The sequence below is a fragment of the Asparagus officinalis genome, chromosome 4, assembly GCF_001876935.1.
Source record: "Asparagus officinalis chromosome 4, Aspof.V1, whole genome shotgun sequence".
Classification (NCBI taxonomy): Eukaryota; Viridiplantae; Streptophyta; class Magnoliopsida; order Asparagales; family Asparagaceae; genus Asparagus; species Asparagus officinalis.
In genome coordinates, this window is record NC_033797.1 from 95,441,915 (window position 1) to 95,458,091 (window position 16,177).

The following is a 16,177-nucleotide window of genomic DNA, read 5'->3' on the forward strand; positions in this document are numbered from 1 at the left end:
ATCTTGAAATGTTTCTCAAAAGTAGCATCTTTTGGATTTTTGAATAAAGATAGGATTTTTTATAAGTTTACGGGAGGGAATATTTTCGGATAGAGCATAAAACTTTTAGTAAATAATAAATATCATATGCTATAGTACAAGAGATTGACACTTTTAATAAACAATCCTAATTAAGGATTAGGTTACCGCTTATTCACAGCATTATAAACCACGGTCCCCACCTTTTTGGCCGTCGTCTCACTCCGATGAACCCCCCAATCCCTCTGATCCTCGCATGACATAAAAGTCAAAATCGGACAGAACCTGGGCTTTAGAAAAAACTAGCGCACTCCCAAGCTGACCTCTGACCCTTCAACCCCGCAATGTAGTTTCTCCTCAGATCCAGAGCTCCGCTCTCGACCAGATCCCAGCAGCTCTTCCCCATCGAGGTGAAGTAGTTCCCCAACAGCGACAGGTTCTCCATCTTCTCGCATCTCGCCAGGTCGCAGAGCACGTCATGCACCCATTTCCTCCCCTTCTCCGACCTCCCCTTATCCTCGACCATTGAAACGCTAGCTCACTATCGATGAGGGCTAAGATGCGGTCGACCGCGCCGGAGACGTTAGACCTGGCGGGAAACTAGGGGTCGAAGGAAGAGGAGAGAGAGGAGAAGGAGGAGGATGAAGACGACGAAGATGATCTTCATATTTGGAGTTTGCAACCCATTTAGAATTAAACGGGTCAGTATTAGGTTACACGGGTCAGTTTGGGTCAATCCTAATTTACCCATCTAATAAACGGGTCAGTTCAAGTTGACCCGTTTATGACCCGACCCATATAACTCGACCCGTACCCAATATAAACGTGTTGGGTTAGGTCAGGTTGATGGGTCGGGTCATAATTTGCCACCCCTACATTTAATCAAGTTTATTCTGAAACTTTCCCAAATTAGTTTGAAGTTTAATGCTCATTATTTTAAAGTAATAATACTTTGATTTTACAGTTTTCACATAGTGCCATCAATGTGGCTAATTCTAAATTACATATTTAATAATGACATGACTCATGAAATTACACTGCTTTGTAACTCTCTTTGGTTCTTAATTCTTTATTTCTTCTCCATCATGTGTAGGTAAATGAGTCTCGTCTCAATGAAGACCTGGACTAGGTGTGGGAGGTGCTTGCAGAACCAATACAAACAGTAAGTCCTGACAGTGCACTGCACTTCCCTTTAGACTTTATTATGACTGCTTTTGTATAATTTTTCTTTTTTCTACTTTTGTTGGTTATATGATGTAATATCAAATGTCTGCTTGTATGTTGTATTGTTTTTGAAGGTTTTATATAGGACATATAATTCCACCTCCCCCAGTATTTTGACTATATGTTGGGAAAGATGACAGTCCAAGAGAGGGGTATTTTCACTCGAAAACAAATAGAATATAATTACATTAAGTCTTAATGATGGTCTAGTTACAAACTATTATTCTAGCATTCCTTTTTAAGCTGGAAGAGCATATAGACTTGTCATTTTTAGCTAGTTAAATCTAAGTAAAAAATTCCCTTCCCATTCCTCCCCCCAACCCTGCCCCAAAAAAAAGGTAATGTTTTAGGGAAACTGCTACCAACTGACTGAATTGACATGTGAAGTGACATTTTGCTCAATATCATTTCATAATGAAGTGACAATCAACCTTTATATGCTTCCTGTTATCATGAGACTTAGTCTGTACCATTGGCAATATACACCAGAACCTGATTATTACGATGTTGTTTCCATCGAAAGTAGTCTTCATTATCGATTCCATTACAACTTTAATCGTTTGCAATGAATTCAAATTACGAAAATATAGATTACAACTCTCTAGAAAATAAACACAAGAACTATTATCAACTCTTGCTTGTGTGGGGTCTTCGCTGTTAGACCCTATAGGGCGGTGATTAGGGTCTTATGCTAATCTTATCTGATTTTATGCCAATTAAAATTAATTAATAAGTTATCCTAGCAAGTATAAATTACTACAATATATATGAGCTAGGATAAGCAAAATGAACAATAAAATATATCCTATATGATAAAAATATATGCAAGGATATATAAACTACATAAGGGTAAAATAAACAATCTACAAAAGTGATAGGGCAATATGAAGAGCAATACACAAAGGCGATATAAGATATGAAACAAGAATAAGAATGCCAATGCAATCACAAACAAAACGATATGATTACGGAGTTCGGTCTAACCACTTGACCTACGTCTCTGCTCCTCACCTCGAGTAGATCTCCACTATCACAACCGGGTTTTCTACGTTCACCTGAATAACATTTACACCTCACACTCGGTTTTCTAGTTAACCGAAAACTTTACAATCAACACTCTTGCAATCACACTCTACACCCTCTCAAGTGTTGGACCTAGACGTGTCTCCCTCAAGTGCTCGGATACCACCTCTCCCTAGGTTGGTCAACCGACGCCACTCCTCTTGGGATGATCCCCAACTCTCACCACACACACTTCTCTCGGTGTACAAGTGTATTACAAAGTGATCCTCACAATAAGCACAATATAACAAATGATTGTTCTCTAATATGGATGAGAACACAATGAAAGCTCACACTCAATTGTTACAACTCTCACCAACCCAAATATATTATTTATGAAAATACAATGAGCTCAAGTGGGTGTGTGTAAATAATGAGTGAAATAAAATCTAACTCAAATAGCAAACTAGCAATAATAAGAATATGAAAATCAATAATAAATTTGCTAGAGAAAAGAGTTAGAAAACTTCTCTATAAACACAAAGAGAGGATGATGAAATATTAAAGATGAACTCCTCAACAAATGATGTAAGCTTCTCTTTGTAAAAACCCCAAACTTAAAACAAACTAAACAAGCTTAAACCCTTATTAAACTTTTATTTAAATTGACGGTCGACCGCGAAAGTTTCTGCTGCCCACTATGGAAAAGACTCAGGCACGGTCGACCGTGAACTGATATATGAAATTTTATAATTTTGAATAGTTTTTTGATTTTAAAACACTATTTAAAAATATCAAAAAAATTCCAAAAAATGTAAAACTTTGAGGAATGATTGTAGACATGATAATAAACATGCTACAATGATTGGTTTCCAAAAAGAACTTCCCAAATAAAAAATATCATCATTTTACAAAATAGGCCAAAACATGAAAATGTAAACATGTGAATTTTGACATTTTGGTTAAACCATGTTTTGAAGCAATACAAAATGATTTTATAGACTTAAAGAAAGATATAAACTATTGTTATAAAGTCTATAAACAATGAATACAGTATTTTTACAAATACAATAGAAAATGAAACATATGAGTATGTATATGAAAATATATTTGTTTCATATCTATGAAATCAAACCAAAATATATATATGTATATATATAACTATATATATACAAAACCAAAATGTGTGTGTGATTAATATATGAGCTTAAAGTATCTACACACAATTATAAACCTAAATCTTAATATACCCAAGCAATCTTGATCTTCATTAAGCTCGACTTGGTAAACTTTACAGATGAAGCTTGAAATTAGATCTTTAACTTGAATGTATGTTGCTTCACTCTACTATTCCACCAACCTCCATTGGATATGATCGTGAATGCGCAATTCCATCCATCCTCTAACTCGTTGTTTGTCTATAATAAATAAACAACACAAATACTAGACAAACAACATTAGAAGTAAATTGTTTGTTAAACATCATCAAAACAAAGAGGCTAACATTCGCTTGTGCCGGGGATGTTAATATCCGTGGATGACTGCGGATCAGATCCTGTTACCGAAAAATTGATAGAGCTCCTACTTCACCAAGGAAGTATTTGTTCAAAGCACTGAAATCAACCAAGCAAAATCAGTAGCTCTTCCCGAGATTAAGAATAAGCCTAATCTCAAGAAATGGACGGGGGGATACGGGTTCAGATGCTCCAAAAGCCTTCTTCTTTATGCAGAAGTTTGCCAGGATCTGATTAACCTTCGCTGAAATTTCATGCTCCTTGACTCCTCAATCCAGCAACACCTCGCCCTCTTGATAAAATTCCAGATCCGTAAAATGGAGGCCTTAAGCTCATATTTATAGGGCTTCATATGCGGGTATTCGGATGAGAATGAGCGATTTGGCCTTATCTTCAGTTAATAATGGCCTAACTATGTTTGGGGATGATATCAAGTCAGTTGGGAACCCCTTGAACAGATAAATCCTGAGAAAACCTATCGAAAACCATCGAAACGCGTTTTCGGGTCAAACCAGCGCGAAACAACTCGTGCTGACCCGCGCGGTCGCGGTTCACCCATGGGTGAACCGCGAGGCCGCGGTTCACCTCTTGGTGAACCGCGTGGCCACGGTTCACCTCTTGGTGAATCGTGCGACCTGCACCCCTACGCGAGTTGAGACACTTTCTCTCTCTTTTCGTATTTCGGTGTTCCGTTGACTTGTACGGTTCGCTGAGGCTGATTGACGAACATGAGCTGACTAACGTGCGCGTGTTGACCGATGCGCGCACGTTGATTGACATGAGCGTGTTGACCGACACGTGCGAGTTGATTAACGTGCACGTGTTGACCGACACACGAGCTAACTGACATGCGCATGTTGACCAACGCGCGCGACGTGACTGACATGCAGTTGTTGACTGACGCATGTGAGCTAATTGACGTGAGCATGTTGACCGACGCGCGCGAGGTGACTGACGTGTGCGTGTTGAAAGACGCACGCTAGCTGATTGATGTGTGCGTGTTGACCGACAACCATTATGCAAGAGCAAGTAAAACGAGATTATTTGGCTTATAGATAGTTGCTCCCCTTATCTATAAGGCTCCCCCTTACTATGTGCACAAATGAGGAGATTTCTCTCCCCCTTTGGCAACATAAAAAATGGAGTAAAAGAAACACAATATGCATGCTAAAAAACCATGCAATACACCTCAAGTGTTTGCTTACCCGTGTCTCCCTCACGTGTTAGTAATTACTACCTACCTCTAGGCATTATCACCTACCCCACTCCTCTTAGGATGACCCCAGTCTCTCACCTCTACACTACTCTTGGTAATCATGTGAGCTTAAGAATGGTTTGACATTTTAGGATCAAAAACAAAGAATTATAGATATGACAATGGTAGAGCAAAACAACAAAAGCAAACAAAATAGGCAAAAAGAATGAGTTTTAAAGAATGCACATGCCTAATTCATTTCTAATACGACAAAAATCAACTTCACAAAGGGGTTTGGTAAAGATATCCGCTAATTGAGACTTGGTGTCAATATAAACAAGGGAAATATCTTTCCGCTCAATATGGTCACGCAAGAAGTGAGGCTGTACATCTATATGTTTGGTTCTAGAATGTAAAACAGAATTTTTGAAAATATTTATAGCACTAGTGTTGTCATAAAAAATTTTTGTATCATGAAAGTGTAAATCAAAATCAACCAAATTTTGTTTTATCCACAAAAGTTGTGCACAACATAAGCCGGTGGCAATGTATTCCACTTCCACAGTAGACAAAGCAACATAACTTTATTTTGTGGATGCCCAAGATACAAGTGAGTTACCCAAAAATTAACAAGCACCACTCGTACTTTTGCGGTCCACCCTATAACCGGCAAAGTCGGCATCACAATAACCACAAAGATCAAAAGATGTATTTTTAGGATAAAACAAACCAAGTTCTAAAGAGCCATTGATGTATTTGATAATCCTTTTAACCGTAATTAAATAAGACTTTTTAGGAGAAGCTTGAAAACGTGCACATGCACAAACACTAAACATGATATCCGGCCTACTAGCGGTGAGATAAAGGAGACTACCTATCATACCTCGATATAGCTTTTGATCTACCTTTTCACCGCTTTCATCCACATCTAACTTGATGGTGGTGCTCATTGGGGTTGGGGCATGTTTTGAACTTTCCATCCCAAATTTCTTCACCAACTCCCTAGCATATTTGCTTTGTGATACGAAGATGCCATCATTGGATTGTTTGACTTGGATGCCAAGAAAAAAGGTGAGCTCTCCTATCATACTCATCTCAAATTGATCTTGCATTACTTTAGAGAAATCCTTGCATAAAGATTCATTAGTGGCACTAAAAATAATATCATCCACATATATTTGAACTAAAATGAAATTATTTTTCTGTTATCTAACAAAAAGTGTATTATCAAGTGCTCCTTTTGAAAATTTTTAATGAGAAAACTTGAGAGGCGAGCATACCAAGCTCTAGGAGCTTGTTTTAACCCATATAAAGCTTTTTGAACCCGGTATACATGATTTGGAAAAGATGAATCAATAAAACCAGGGGGTTGCTCGACATAAACCTTTTCTTTAATAAAACCATTTAGGAAGGTACTTTTGACATCTATTTGAAATAATTTAAAATTTTTAAGACTTGCAAAGATAAAAAACATCCTAATAGATTCTAACCTTGCAACCGGTGCAAAAGTTTCATCATAGTCTATGCACTCCTCTTGATTGTATCCTTGGGCAACAAAACGAGCTTTATTTCTGGTTACTATGCCAAAATCATCAAGCTTATTTCTAAAAACCCATTTAGTTCCAATAATAGAGATATTACTTGGTTTAGGAACTAATTTTCAAACATTGTTTCTTTGAAAATTATTCAATTCTTCATGCATAGCTAAAACCCAAAACTCATCATTTAAAGCATCATCAATAAGTTTAGGTTCTATTTGGGATAAAAAGGCTACATTGTTGGCCTTCTTGTTTTGATGATGTTTAACAAACAATTTACTTCTAATGTTGTTTGTCTAGTGTTTGTGTTTTCATATTTAGTCTAGGCAAACAACGAGTTGGAGGATGGATGGAATAGAGCTTCAATGATCATATCCAAAGGAGGTTGGCAGAATGTCGGGTTGAAGCCTATGCAATTCAAATTGAAGATCCAAGTTCTAGCTTCATCCGCAAGTTTACCAAGATAGAGCTTCGTTGAAGATCACAAGCTTGGGTAACTAGTTTAGGTTTTATATTATGTGTGTTAGATACTCTAAGCTCAATATCATATACACACACATTTTATTGGTTTTCTTTGTATATATATGTAGTCATATATATATACAACACAGGTTTTGGTTTTCATGTTTATAAATATGAAATTATATATTTCATATTTATTATTGTGATTTGGTTTAACTACTTAGATATGAAACAAATATATTTTTATATACATACTCATATGTTTTATTTTCTATTGTATTTGTAAAAATATTGTATTCTTAGTTTTTGGACTTAACAATAATCGTATAGATATTTGATTAAGTCTATATAATTATTGTGCAAAGTTTTCAAAACATGGTTTAGCCTAAATGTTAAATTTCATATGTTTACATTTTTGTGTTTTGGACTATTTTGTAAAATGATGATATTTTTTATTTGGGAAGTCCTTTTTGGAAACCAATTATCGTAGCATGTTTATTATCATGTCTACAATCATTCCCCAAAGTTTTACATTTTTCTGAATTTATTTGATATTTTTAAATAGTGTTTTAAAATCAGAAAAACAGTTTTCAGAACTTCAATTTCATATATCAGTTCACAGTCCACCGCCACGGTCGACCGCGCCTGAGTCCTTTGCATAATGGGCAGCAGAAACTTTCGCGGTCGATCGCCACGGTCGACCGTCAGCTGAAAATTTCTCACGGTCGACCGCCGCGGTCGACCGTCGAACTCTCTGGAAGTTTTTCTGTGCTTTGATGACCTTCGCGGTCGACCGTCGCGGTCGACCGCCGTACTGTCTTTTCAAACCCAATGGCTATTTTCTGCAGCTGTCGTTTGGGGCTTTTTGGCTTTCGTTTAGGGTTTTTGGCTGAGGTTTTGGGAGGCTATAAATACCCCCTTTGATCTCAGTTCTATATAACCTAAGAGAATGTTTTAGAAAGAGTTTAACATGGGTTTAAACTTGTTTAAGTGTTGTTTAAGTTTGTTTAAGAAGCTTTTAAGCATTTGAGAGTTTGGGTTTGTGAAATCAACATCACAAGAGCTTGAGGAGTTCTTCTATTTGTGCTTGAGCATCCAACCTTTCCTCCTTCAATCTCTTGATCTATTTGAGAATTTTTCTAAACTCTATCTATAGCTCTTTTATATATATTTGATTGTTATTGTTATTAAGCTAGAATTATATTGAGTTTAGTTTTGATTTATTGAATCTCATTGTTACACACACCCACTTGAGCTTATTATATTTGCATTCATAATATATTTTGGGTTGGTGAGAGATTGTAACATTGAGTTCTTCTTAATTGAGTTCTCAACTTGTATTAGAGAACAAATCATTTGATATTATTTGAGAGTGTTGTAAAGTTTTCGGTTAACTAGAAAGCCGTATTGTGAGGGTGGAGTCTAGCCACATTGTGAGAGTGTTAGTGGAGATCTCCTCGAGGTGAGGAGCGGAGACGTAGGTCGTGGGGACCGAACTCCGTGAGTAAAATTGTGAGGTGTATACGTTATTCGGGTGAGCGTAGAAACTCTGGTTGTGATAGTGGATTCTCCCCGGGACTGGGGAGCGGAGACGTAGGACGGAAGGTCCGAACTCTGTGATCATCTTTGTGTGTTTGTGATTGTCTTGGCGTCTCACTTGTGTTTATTGTTCATATCATTCTTATCGCCATTAAATATTGTTCATATTGTCCACTATCTAGGTCATATTGTTTCCCCTTATGTTAGTTTACATATCCTTGCATATATCATATTGCATATCTCTTTGATAGGATATATCATCTTGTGCTAGTTTATATATCGTTGCATATATTTTTTATCATATGGGATATATCTCTTTATTCATATTGCTTATCCTAGCTTACATATCTTGTTGTATTTCATTCTTGCTAGGATAACTTATTAATTAGTTTTAATTAGCATTTAAATCGGATTAGATTAGCATTAGACCCTAATCACCCCCCCTCTAGGGTCTAACAATTGGTATCAGAGCTTGGTGCTCTTTGATTTAAGGTCTAATCGCCTTGAGTTAAAGATCCAAGTTATCTTTTTGTGCTAATCTTATTTTAATTGTATTTGTATCTTGCTTGTATATTTTAAAATTTATGGATAAGAATGATGCATCTTGTTTAGGCTATGATTCTAGTATTGCTCCTAAATTCAATGTTTTTCCTTATGCTCAATAGTGTTTTAGATTCAAAATATTTGGCCAATCTAAAAATATCAATTTATGAAAAGTCATTGATTGTGCTTATATTGTACCCACATTGGAGAAATCCAAGTGGATCAAAAATGATAAAAAGATGTTTATTATGAACAAGCTTATGTTAGAATTTTTATTAAATGCATTTGATTCATTTATGTCTAACAAGCTTGATTCTTTTGATAGTGCTTACATCTTATAAAAATTTATTGAAGCACATCAAGGAGACTTGGAGGTGATCCGACAAGCTTTGGAGGATCCCGCTTCAAGTTCTAAAGGAGCTTCATGCACACGAGCACTAGGCGAAAGCCCTAGTGAGGTTTGCGAGTTCGAATCTATTAACGATTTACCTAATGATGAACTTGCTTGTGCTAGTAAAAAATTATTACATGCCTTTAACAAATTGCATAATGATTTCATTGATTTACAAAGCAAGAATGAGGATTTGAAATCCGATCATGAGTTGTTAGCATCTAAGTTTAAAACTATTTCTAATGAAAATGTGATCCTTAAAGAAAATAATAAAAAATTAAAACTGGATCATGTTTCTTTAACTTCAAATGTTACTAGTTTAACTCATGAAAGAAATAATACCATGTTAGAAGTAGAGAACATACAAAATGATACTGGTTCCTTTATAAATGACTATTTATGTTCTACTTCTAAAAATGCATATGTGCCTAAAAATGAAGATTTGAATCTTATGAATAATCGCATTTCATCTTTAGATTCAACTTTAAAAATATGCATTGATAATCATAAGAAGCTTATGGATATGTGTGATAAGTCTAAGAAATCATCCACTCATCATGCACACATATATAGCAAAGTTTATAAGTGTTCAATTTGCGGCCGTAAAGACCATCTAGCTAAATTTTGTTGTGATGCACACAAACATAAAAATGTCAATGCTCCTTATGCATCTCATGTAGCTTCTTCATCACATGTACACACACATGCACCCATTGTTCATCATAAGCATGCTCATGTGTATAGATGTGATCATTATGATCGTTTTGGTCATTTGGCCAAATATTATTTTGATTTGAAAAAGAAATCTCATTTGCCAAATGCTTCTAGTAAACCACATGCTTTTAAATGTGATGTTTGTGGTAGGTTTGAACATTTTGTTAAATTTTGTTTTGATATACATAAAGCTTCTAAGTTGCAATATGTTCCAAATAGACCATTGTTTAAGAATGTTTCTCATTTGCAAAATAATTTTAAAAGAAAATATTTATTTGCAAATGATTCCCGTGCACGAACTAATGGTCCACAAAAACAAATGGATCTCTTTCATTGCACAAATTATAATCGGAAGGGTCATTTGCAAGATTATTGTTTTGACCATGCTAGTACACCATATGCGCCCAAGAGGGTTCATAACCCTAGGGCTTTGAGTTTTAATGATAGGGGTCTTGTCCCTAAATCTTTTGGTACCAAGAGTTCTTGGGTACCAAAACAAATTTAATTTTTAAACCAATAATTTTAGTGTTCTTACTTTTCCATTTCTTGGTTTTGAAAATTATGTTTTAAAATCTTTTTGTTATGAAAATAATTTTTCTTTTATCAAATCTTTTGTTTTCATGATTATTAGTTTTGATTTTAATGAGAGGTTTGTGTTTATATAACCCTCCGGATTTATTGGGTGTTTATGCCCAAATCTTGTTTACCGGATGCTTAAATGTTTATATGGGTTATTACTAGCTCAAGAGCTAGATATAATTGCCTCTCTTGATTTTTGAAAATCAATAATGGTTTGGTTTTATGTTTTTATGGATCTCATTTGATTTATGATTTCGCTTGAGTGATTTGTTTTCATTTGAAAACTTTTTGCATGATTCTCTTGTTTCTCTTCTTTTGATTTCGTAAATATACCTCTACAAATGGTTTTTATATTCTTTGATATGAGACACTATTTTTTACTTTGATATATTTATATATGTTCTCATTTGTCTTTATTTATGTGAGTTGTGTTTAGCATATTTTCCATCTATGCTTGCTCACATATAATTGCCATGATCTTCATTTCATACATTCATGAGGCATTTTGATAGGGGGAGCAATCTCTATATCTTTCTATGTGTTATACTCACCCATACTTATTGATAGGGGGAGCTTTTGTTCTCTTCATCCTTTTGTGCCCTTTTTGATGTTGTCAAAGGAGGAGAAATATTGTGAGTATATTCTTTCTTATTTATATGCATGTGAATTATAATTTATATATTTATTTCCTTTCATGCATATATCCTTTTTGTAAATTGTTTGTCATCATCAAAAAGGGGGAGATTGTTGGCCTTCTTGTTTTTATGATGTTTAACAAATAATTTACTTCTTATGTTGTTTGTCTAGTGTTTGTGTTTTCATATTTATTCTAGGCAAACAACAAGTTGGAGGATGGATGGAATAGAGCTTCAACGATCATATCCAAAGGAGGTTGGCAGAATGTCGGGTTAACGCCTATGCAATTCAAATTGAAGATCCAAGTTCTAGCTTCATCCGCAAGTTTACCAAGATAGAGCTTCGTTGAAGATCACAAGCTTGGGTAACTAGTTTAGGTTTTATATTATATGTGTTAGATACTCTAAGCTCAATATCATATACACACACATTTTATTGGTTTTCTTTGTATATATATGTAGTCATATATATATACAACACAAGTTTTGGTATTTATGTTTATAAATATGTTTTATTTTCTATTGTATTTGTAAAAATATTATATTCTTAGTTTTTGGACTTAACAATAATCATATACATATTTTATTATGTCTACATAATCAGTATGTAAAGTTTTCAAAACATGGTTTAGCCTAAATGTCAAAATTCATATGTTTATATTTTTGTGTTTTGGACAATCATTTCCCAAAGTTTTACATTTTTCTGAATTTATTTGATATTTTTAAACAGTGTTTTAAAATCAGAAAAATAATTTTTAGAACTTCAATTTCATATATCAGTTCACGGTCGACCGCCACGGTCGACCGCGGGTTTTTGGCTGAGGTTTTGGGAGGCTATAAATACCCCCTTTGATCTCAGTTCTATATAACCTAAGAGAATGTTTTAGAAAGAGTTTAACAAGGGTTTAAACTTGTTTAAGTGTTGTTTAAGTTTGTTTAAGAAACTTTTAAGCATTTGAGAGTTTGGGTTTGTGAAATCAACTTCACAAGAGCTTGAGGAGTTCTTCTATTGGTGCTTGAGCATCCAACCTTTCCTCCTTCAATCTCTTGATCTATTTGAGAAGTTTTCTAAACTCTATCTCTAGCTCTTTTATATATATTTGATTGTCATTGTTATTAAGCTAGAATTATATTGAGTTTAGTTTTGATTTATTGAATCTCATTGTTACACACACCCACTTGAGCTTATTGTATTTGCATTCATAATATATTTTTGGTTGGTGAGAGATTATAACATTAAGTTGTGCTTAATTGAGTTCTTAACTTGTATTAGAGAACAAATCATTTGATATTATTTGAGAGTGTTGTAAAGTTTTCGGTTAACTAGAAAACCGTATTGTGAGGGTGGAGTGTAGCCACATTGTGAGAGTGTTAGTGGAGATCTCCACGAGGTGAGGTGCGGAGATGTAGGTCGTGGGGACCGAACTCCGTGAGTGAAATTGTGAGGTGTATACGTTATTCGGATGAGCGTAGAAAACCCGATTGTGATAGTGGATTCTCCCCGGGAATGGGGAACGGAGACGTAGGACGGAAGGTCCGAACTCCGTGATCATCTTTGTGTGTTTGTGGTTGTCTTGTCGTCTCACTTGTGTTTATTGTTCATATCATTCTTGTCGCCATTAAATATTGTTCATATTGTCCACTATCGAGTTCATATTGTTTCCCCTTGTGTTAGTTTACATATCCTTGCATATATCATATTGCATATCTCTTTGGTAGGATATATCATCTTGTGCTAGTTTATATATCCTTGCATATATTTTTTATCATATAGGATATATCTCTTTATTCATATTGCTTATCCTACCTTACATATCTTGTTGTATTTTATTCTTGCTAGGATAACTTGTTAATTAGTTTTAATTAGCATTTAAATCGGATTAGATTAGCATTAGACCCTAATCACCCCCCTCTAGGGTCTAACATACGTTACCACATTCGCTTATAGCTTTTGGGCGAGTCAAAATGCCTTTGGATGGACTCACTATGATTTGGTCTTTGGGGTGATCCGGTACAAATTCCCAAGCCTTGGGGAGTTCTTCTTGATTTTGTTCATCTTTGATTTCCCCATCATTTGTTGTTTCCGTTGAGGGTTTATCATTTAGTTGCAAGAGCTCCATTTCTCCCTCAATCTCATCATCATTCCTAGGCAAACCATCTTGCAAACCAACATTAGATTCATCAAAAGTAACATTTATAGACTCTTCAACAACGAGTGTTCGCTTGTTAAAAACTCTATAAGCCTTACTTCTAGGAGCATCCCAAAAATATACTAATATCAATTTTTTAATCAAACTTATCATGGTGGTCTTTAGTATTTAAGATAAAGCATTTACAACCAAAGATACAAAAATATCCAATATGTGGAGTTTTTCCAAAAAAAAGTTCATAAGGGGTTTTCTTAAAAGAAGGTCTAATCAAAACATGATTTAAAACATGGTAAGCCTTTTTAACGGCTTCCACCCAAAAATATTTTGGCAAATCATAAGAATTTATCATAGTACATGCCATCTCTTGTATGGTTCTATTTTTCCATTCAACAACACTATTTTTGTTGAGGTGTTCTAGGAGCGGAGAACACATGTGTTATACCACGACGAGCACAAAAGTCATTAAAGAATTTGTTTTGAAATTCTCCACCATGATCACTTCTAATTTTAATGACTTTCAAATCTTTTTCATTTTCAATTATTTTCACAAAATAGGAAAACTCTTCAAAGCAATCATCTTTATTAACAAGAAAAATTACCCATGTAAAACGAGAGAAATCATCAGCAATAACAAAGACATAGTGTTTACCTCCTTGAGAGGCAACACACATGAGTCCAAAAAGATCGAGATGCAATAATTGTAAGGGTTTAGAAGTGGATACCTCATTAATGGATTTGAAGGAAGTCTTAGTTTGTTTACCTTTAGCACATTCCTCACAAGTAGAATCCTTAATATATGTTAGATTTGGTAGCCCTCTTACTAAGTTCTTCTTGGATAGCTTAGATATTAGCTTCATGTTAGCATGTCCAAGTCTCTTGTGCCAAATCCAAGGATCCCCATCTACCGCGGCAAGGCACTTTATATCTTGATCTATTAGCTCATTCATCTCAAAAATATAAACATTAGATCTTCTAAAAGCAACAAAAACAATTTTATCATTCATACTAACAATACGTTTATCCAGTTTAAAAATGATGTCAAAGCCTTTGCCACTTGTTTGGTACCCTTAGGTACTCACATTAACTCATAATGAGCAATGTTATTCTTAATCCTACAATGAGTAGAAATATGACCATACTTCATGCAATATGTGCATAAAAACCTTTTCTTGTATGTAGGAGCATAAGATTGATAGCATTTTTCATTAACATGATGATGACTAGAGTAAGCATGATTAGATTTAATTCTATTGTTTTCAATCTCTAATCTCTCAACTTTGGATCTTAGTTGTTTGTTTTCAAATTCTAGATCTTCTATCATTTCATCTTTTAAAGCAAGAGAAGATTGTAGTTGCTCATACTTAGAATCACAAGAAACATGCAATTTTTTGAATGAGGAATATTCTTTTGCTAATTTCTTAAATTCAAAGTTTAATTCTTCTAAAGCCATTTCTAGTTCACATTGCATATAAAGAGATTCACTTTCAGTTTCGGATTGTACCTCATCTTCATTGGCCATGAAGCAAATGTTCCGGTCATGAAGAGCAATCTTGGCACCCTCATCATCACTATCCGAATCGCTTGGTTCGGATTCATCCCATCCGGCATACATAGCCTTTTTCTTCTTGTATTTCAAATACTTCTCCTTATGCTTAGGACAATCATTGGCTAAGTGTCCTAGTTTGTTGCATTCAAAGCATTTACCTATACGAGAAGAAAATTTGTTGTTGTATCGATTTTTAAAATTTTTGTTCATTTTAATTAGTCTTGATATCCTTCTAGAGAGGTGTGCCACTTTTTTAGAGATATCATCTTCACTATCCGAGGAGGATGAATCATCAATTGCTCCCTTGAGAGCTATGGCCTTTGACTTTTGGGGTGGCTCCTCGTTTGCCTTCGGGGTTGCTTCTTCCTTCTCCTTAACTTTCTTCTCATGGACTTTGAGCTTGCCAATGAGTCCATCAAGAGTGAGAGTAGATAGATCATGTGCTTCTTCGATGGCCGTAGCTTTAGGTTCCCAATCCGGTGTCAAAGAGCGAAGAATTTTGTAGCACATCTCTTGATTTTCCAAGCCTCCCAAGCCAGTGTCAAAGAGCGAAGAATTTTGTAGCACATCTCTTGATTTTCCAAGACCTTGTCAAGACCATGCAATTCATTTATAATATTAGTGAACCGAGAAAACATAGAGTCAATAGATTCACTTGGAAGCATTTTGAATAGTTCATAATCATGCATGAGACCACTAATCTTAGACTCCTTCACTTGGCCGGTTCCCTCATGGTTAATGCATAACTTCTCCCAAATTTCCTGTGCGGTTGCACATGTAGAAACTCTCTTGTACTCATTGGGGGTAAGACCACAAATTAATGCATTCATAGCCTTAATGTTAAGATTTGCTAGGTTTCTTTCATCTTTGCTCATTTTACCACTACTCTTTTTGGCATATTTCTTTTCTATAATTTCTAAAATGTCAACGTCAATGCATTGCAACTAGATTCTCATATACCTCGGCAGTATCCATCAAGAGAGAATGTGTTTGATTTTCGTTTCTTGTGTTTGGTTGAGAGAGGAAAAAAGGAGATGTTATGCATGTGAGACCCACCCGCTAGCAAGATAATAGTGCAATGAGTCCCAAATTTAAGGAAACTCATTTCTTTCTAAAAAGTCAATGTA